At 39.2% G+C, this 7,280-nt stretch overlaps 1 pseudogene; it reads right to left on the reverse strand.

Annotated features, from left to right (window-relative positions):
* Nucleotides 1-306: 306 nt before the first annotated feature.
* LOC120288853 lies at nucleotides 307-7,024 on the reverse strand (annotated as a pseudogene).
* Between the last annotated feature and the right edge of the window lie 256 nt (nucleotides 7,025-7,280).

Raw genomic sequence — 7,280 nt, forward strand, 5'->3', positions numbered from 1 at the left:
TCCCAATCAACCAATAACTGAAACATTCAGTCTTGTTTCTACATTATAAAATTGGGAGAATGCCATTCCTCTAAAAACAAAACAAGCCAAAATAAAGGAAAGAAGGGGAGAAAAGGGAACCTTAGTCGAAGTAGTTCGGTTATCTCGCTATCTAATTCTAATGTTTGGATTAGACAAGAACTGAGTCACGTAAATTTTGTTAGACAAGATTGAAAAAACTATGAAATAAATCCATGTACATGCTAGGGAATAAAGAACTTTAAACAAACCTTTGGGTTCGCACAAAAGATTTTCTAGACAGGCAAGTTCAAGATAACAGCTTTTCACTTCCCAAAGACACTTCAGATGCCATAACAATAACAAACCTTCACATCAGTGCGTTCAAAAGCCATCTCAATATACAAGATGCAGAAGTTTTTGACAATTGATACAGCATTGGGTACTGTTCAAAGTTTGAACAGATGCCATAATTGAACAAGGAAAATGGGATACATCTAGAGCAATCAACAAACGTGCTCGGTCCACAGTGTGCGGATGGCTAATTTTGTACACGTAACTCATTTTACACGTTACTCATGTTGCTTGCTTGTGATCTTTTAATCAAATCTTCCAAGGGCATTTGCAAACCCCGATAGTTGCATTGCTGCATTTGCCAAAGTTAACGCTTGATTTACCTTCCTGCTAAGCCTGTTACGCCTATTTGCTTCCTGATAATTCCTGTGTGCTTCCTGATAATTCCAAAAGAAGAGAGGAAATAATCAAATATCTCCAATAGCGAAAGAACTTCGTAGATAAGCAAGTACACTACTTAACATATGCGAGTATGTCTTTCTTTCGTGGAATTGAAAGTATTTCTCAACTCTCTAACATTTCTTATATTGATAGTCTCAAACTCAAGTAGCAAGCAGATGTCCTCCCAGTGGTGCTTAGAATTGATCTTGATAATCAATTCAAATAGAAAAATCTAGTGCAGTGGATTCAATAGAGCCTTCTTTCCTTTTTCTTTTATTTTCTGTCCTTTTTTTTTTTTTTTTAATGTTAGTGTGTGCGTGTTGGGAGCAGGGGATGCTGGCATGGCATTTTGAACAATAATGACATTTACATTACTAAAAATCTTTTAGATATAATATCATGCCTGAGCAGAACTTGCTAGTTTGACGGTGTGCTCAGTCTCCTTCTTAAATCGCTCCCAGAGTGATTTGCACTGAACAGGTGTGATCAGTGTTTTTGATGAAGGAATCTGCAATTAAACAGTGAACAAGTGCTTTCAGCAAATGAAAGGCTCTTATTTCTGCATTACCTTCAGACAGCTGCATTACCTTCAGTTATCTGACATGTTTTTTTTAGCACAGATAATCCAATATTCACAAGCGCAGATGATTGTATTAAAACTAGTATGGACAATGGGGCCTAAACTCTTCCATCCATTTTCATAGGAAAAGAAATTGAAGATCTGCACTAATTGAATCAGCACGACAAAAGCAAAACTCACCTCTTTCCATGTGCTAGAAGCCAAGGGATCGTCAGTAGCAGTAGGCCTGGTGTCCAGCAAAGCATCGGACAAAGTTTTCTTGATGTTATCTTTCTCATCATCCAAACGCACTGCCGCCATTACAGACAGCAACTCTAAAGACTGAAAGTGTCATCGAATCATTTCAGTAAAAGATACACAAGCAACCAACATGAGTAACATGTAAACTTATCCATACAGTTGGTGGTAAAATTCCTCTACTAACAAGTCAAAAGTAAGTAAAACACGGCATGAACCTACAGAAAGGATTCCTAAATGCCCAGAATGTTATTTACCAACAAGACTATATTTTCACATCAGCCTCCAATCTCAGACACGAACCTTCATTTCAGATAGATACAAGTAGAAAACTAATAGGCCACTAAGGGAGCGAAAGCGCATGTACAGAAGGAGTCAAAGAACCCAAAAACAGCTTTGTTACAAGACAAAGCACAACTACGAACCTTCATTCTCGGCTTACTTTTTCAGAGCATTAACTTTACAACATTAGGTCAAAAGAAGGCATCACAAGTTGATGTACCTGCACATCCTTTGTCAAATAGAGCCACATAAAACTGAGTGCAGTCATCAGCAGCCACTGAAAACCCTTCTTTTCCATTCAAAGCCTTATCAAATGCTTCCTTGAATTTATCAAGAGTTTCGCACCCAATATGTTCAAGAAGAGCTTGGAAAGCTCTTTTTATAAGCTGACCATTCACACAAAACACAATAAACAACATATGATAAGATATCCTCAACAGACAGTCTCTCTGTTTAAGCTAACTTCAAATGAAAACATCATGACTGAAATAAAAGTGTGTCAAAAAGGAAATAAATTTCCACGTTCCAAACAGCTTGAATTGGTAGTCAAACAATATTACCCCAAAAAATGATGCACTTTAAACAAAGAAAAACATCCCACAACTTCTTACTTTAAGTAACTTTTCTTCAAGCTGCTTCCGCTTCGAAGATCTAACGCTCTCCTCAAAATATACAGCCTCTGAGTCATACCTAATAAGCAGCACAAGAAACTTCATAAATAAAACGTACTTACATTGATAGATGAATTTCAAACCATGACAGAACATAAACTTCACCCAAAAATAAAACAAGGAAACATCGCAAACATAACAGGGTCCATAGCTATGGCCAAATTAAGTTAAGCCGTCATCTAGGCAGCTGCTAAACTATAAGGGTGCATTTGGTAACCATTCTATTCCTGAGAAAAATTAGCTTAAAAATGATTCTTTGTGATTCTGTTCCCTGGACGAGTTTCTGACAAAAAAAAAAAAAAAAAAAACGCTCCTACTGCCCCACTTCACAAATTCCAGGAAAACTTAAACAAACAACATTCTTAGAACATGAAGCCGATTGCGCTGGATAACTTTAACGCACTCCCATTACTTACCAAACATAAGATCCAGTTGCTACACCACCATCTGTAACTCATCAAATAAAATTACTTATCTTACCCTGATAAGCAAGACTCAAGAATTGAACTGACTTTCTTTCCAAAACCAGAAACTGGTCCTGAATGCACGGCCTCTTTAATCAAACACCAATCCTAACATGTTCAAAAGAATTTGCCCGATCTTAATATGTGTAGGATAAAATGCATCTGCTTGCATTTCAAAATAGCGAAACAAGCAAGCAAGTTTAATGTCCAGCAAGAACCAGATCAGTACCTCATTTTCAGTGAAACTGGAATAGTTTTTGTGGGCAATTTCTTCACATCTTACAGTAGCAACCACGACCTTATCACGGAAAGCATGATGTGTTAATTAGCATTCTCATCCAGTTGCCTTTCAATTAATTAACTCTCACCTTGTGCGCAGGCAAGTCAAGGTCCTTATTCTCCTTGATGTCCTTCCACATCTGCTGAGCACTAAAAGAAAATCCTGATGCAGGAACTACTCCCCTTTGATCTCCTGCGAACCCGCCGCCAGGTGCAATAGAATGAAACAACCGCTGTCTAAGGGTGGCCACCTTTTCGTCCAAGGAAAATTCAACCAAATGGCAAAAAATTAGTACAGATAAAAAGATATAATCTATTTGGCAACCAATGGCCCAAATTCCACAAAAGAGCAAAAGAAGATGAGATGGAAACATAACACGTCTCAAAATATAATTGACTGAGAATGGGAACAGGAGTAGTGAAAATCACTAAACTCAATAAGGACGATTGAGTAATGATAAGCCTCCAAAAAAAAAAAAAGAAATAGCTGTCACTGATGAGTGGCATTTCCACAGATATTCCAAAACTTCTGTTTATGAGGACCAAAGTTTTGTCTCAAACAGTGGATTTATGTGAAGAAAACGGCACCCACTGCAGCATTTGAGAATCTTGTCCAAACACAATGACAAAGCCCACATAAAACTTGGGCAATCGCACTCTGGATCCAAACATGCTTCCATGTGGTGCAAGGTAGGTATACCTGCTCTTTAAATTGCTCTTCCTTCTCTTCATAACTAGACAGAGCAGTAACCTCAACCTGTACAGCAGGAAAGAGTTATTAGGATGAACTTCATTACAATGATTAGAGGGAAAAAGAAACTTATTGAGAGTAACTCATACAAGCATCAAAGCACCTACATTAAAAAATTCACTGAGAGGAGTTTCCTTGTGCACTTGTGGCTTTGGAACATTGTCCCATATCTGCAGGAAAATACCAAATGAAACCAGGAACAACTTTACAAAGTCAGTTTTCAATGGGAAATGCGACAAGCCTCACCTTCTGCACATCTTCTCTCAAGACAGTTTCTAGATTTTCCAGAGGAGTCTGTATAAAAAGAAAAGGCAGTGAACACATAAAAAAAAAAAAAAATCAACTCAGATCGGTAAAACTTACCAGATGCAGCCAAAACGAGCAGATAAAAACCATCACAATCCAAAATGAAAACACAATTAACTATAGGTACTAACCCTTGTTTTATCCCGTATGACAAACAACAGAGTTGTTTTCCGAGGGCTAAACAATCACATCATGACCTTCAAGAAGAGTCACAACTTTATCATTAGCTCTTAGAACTAAACATTTAGCTTATCTTAACGCAAGAAGACAAGAAATACCTGGAATACAGTTTTCAGAAGAGGCTTGTTGGCAGCTTGTTCCCGGCCAATATCATGACACCACCTATGAAAAATATGCTTAAAAGGGCACTAGGAAAATACTAAAACAACAACCTCATAGATAGCATGGTAGAAACAGAAACAATATCTCACTAGAGGAAAGCAGAAGCCTCACATGTTAATGAGCACTATATCGGAGACAGCCAAAGCGAAAAGAGCACTCTGCTTTTCAAAAGCAGTATCATCCTGAAAAAAAAAATGACACCGGTTAAGAAGCTGCGAGAATGCTTACTCAAACCAAGTGTAAATCAGGAGAGTTTCAATGAGCATCAGCTACACATAAATCAACCTTCTGGGTTAGTAAGATGAGCAAAGACATACAAAAGTGGAAAAGAAAGTTAAGATCATACAGCAGCCACCCGAAGCACAAATTAATGTTTCAACATGTACAAAAGTTTAGAATTTGCAATTACTTATGGATAAAAACAAGTAGTTAAACATGGACAAGATAAGCTATTATAAATCCATGTAGAATCATATAGTAAATATACCTCTCCTCTTTCTCTTCCATCAGTTCCCTCCAAGTCCATAACCAGAGTACACGGTTCAATGCCAGCACCTTTTGCCAGCCATATACCTTTGGTGGTTTGGGACCTGGAAAAATACCACACTGGTTTTAGACTTTCTGAATCCAAATCCTTCATTAGAGTGAGCGAAAAGTTGGTCTGTAGACATGCCTCCCTTTAAAAGCATCCATCTCCCTAAAGTTGGTGCGAAATAGATGATTTAACAGTGTACTCTTCCCTGTCGGATATCATACGAAACAATAGAATAAGTTTGAAACTCTTCCGAAGGCAAAAGAAAAGATACATAGATGAAAACAAAAAAGCAGCAATTTTCCACATGGTGCCCTGAAGGTAATGGTTTTTCTGAAAGTAAAAATTTAAGGTGAAGAACTGCGAGCCACTGTATTAAACTGGATTTGAACGAATGAAAAATCGACAATGGTACCCAGCAAAAATTTGTTTCTTTTAAGAACATTTCACAGCCTTACCAAAATATTCATGTAATCTATATTTAGCAAAAGAAGCAAAGTCCAAAGCAAGTTATTGGGAGTAAATACACACCACTACTTTGAGGACCCATGATGGAGACAACGGCGTAAGAAAGGCCACATTCCCTCAATTTGACCTCCTTGATGAAATTTTCCAGTCCATCGACATTGAATACTCCATTTCCATAAATAAGTTGAGTAGAACAACTTTCACCAGAATTATCTGAGAAAAAGATGTCCAAATTAGCAAGTCAAAAGAGAATTGACATGATAAACCAATACACTAAGCCTAGAGTAGGCAAGACGAAACTAACAACTCGTGATCGAGAATGAAAACCTCAGATCCTACATATTGCCCAAGTACCTAAACGGCTAAAAGTACTCGAGAGGTTGATTTCACTCTTTCGACAATTTTATCAAACCACATATTTCTCGTAACGATTAAGTAAGTGAATCAATCCTTGTCAATCTTTCGAAACATAGCTGTCAACAGCAATCTAGAAATCAATCCGGTGACCCAAATCTGCCGGGGTCGCAGCGTCGCTGGGTTGCAGCGGTCGCGCGACCTTGCTGCGACCCAGATCTGGGTGGTCATCGGGGGTTGCAGCGGTCGCGGCGAAGCGACTCGCAAGGGGTCGCCGAGGTCACACGACTGGCCGGCGACGGTAGCCGTGACACACCGGCCTCATGCCGACCTCTGTCCAGCTCGTCGCCGGCCCCTCGCAGCTCCGCGCAACTTCGCCGGCCAGTGAATACTCACGAGGACAAAACCGGAAAAACGAAATGTTAGTGAGGACATTTGTGGAAGAAATGTTTTTGTATTATATACTGACATCCCGTTAGACTAACACCTCAGGAGATGAATAATGTCATCAGCTACCCTTTGCGCCTCAATCAAAAGGGTTCTCACGAAGAAACTTCTTAATCTTCAGTGTCACTCTTATAACCTCAAACAACTAAAGCTCTCTTTTTCCAGGTCCTCGAGAGCTGAAACAATCGTCGTCGAGCTAACTCAGCAACAAACGCGATCCGAAGTAGAGAGAGGAAACAGTCATGCCATGCAACAGCATCGAAGGCAAACCCGAGCTGTTACGTAATGGCGATTCGCAACCAGCAGATGCATTAATTCGACATTACAAGCGAAGGGGGAAATTTAAGACCCAGCAGCATCAGTTACGAGAATCCCTAATTAAAACGCAAAAGCCAACGGCAATTCAGAGATTTCTAGAATCGATACAAGATTGCTATCGCGATAATCAAAGACTATCAATCGTCAGAAGAAAGCATAAGAAGAGCAAGTTTAAACACGCAAACAAAGAAATCAGTTCATGATTCCAGCAAATATACCCATTGGCGACGGATGGAGCGAGGGGCCGATTGAACGATCGAATGCGGAGGCATCGCGAGATTATAAATCTCAAGTCTTGGTCTTCTTGTATTCGAGCCATGGCTCAAGTCAATTGTAACAGTAGAAAATACAATGCAGAAGCGAACGAGCACCACATGAGGATGCGTGTTACTTCCGCTCCTCTTCGAAATTTGACATTAATATGAGACTAATGAAATGTACAGGTCTATTGTCAGTCAAACGGAGAGCTCACGCTATTCAAAGAGTGGTGTTTGTATCACCGTGTTTCACGGTGTGA

The sequence above is a fragment of the Eucalyptus grandis genome, chromosome 10 (genome assembly GCF_016545825.1).
Source record: "Eucalyptus grandis isolate ANBG69807.140 chromosome 10, ASM1654582v1, whole genome shotgun sequence".
NCBI classification, from domain to species: domain Eukaryota; kingdom Viridiplantae; phylum Streptophyta; class Magnoliopsida; order Myrtales; family Myrtaceae; genus Eucalyptus; species Eucalyptus grandis.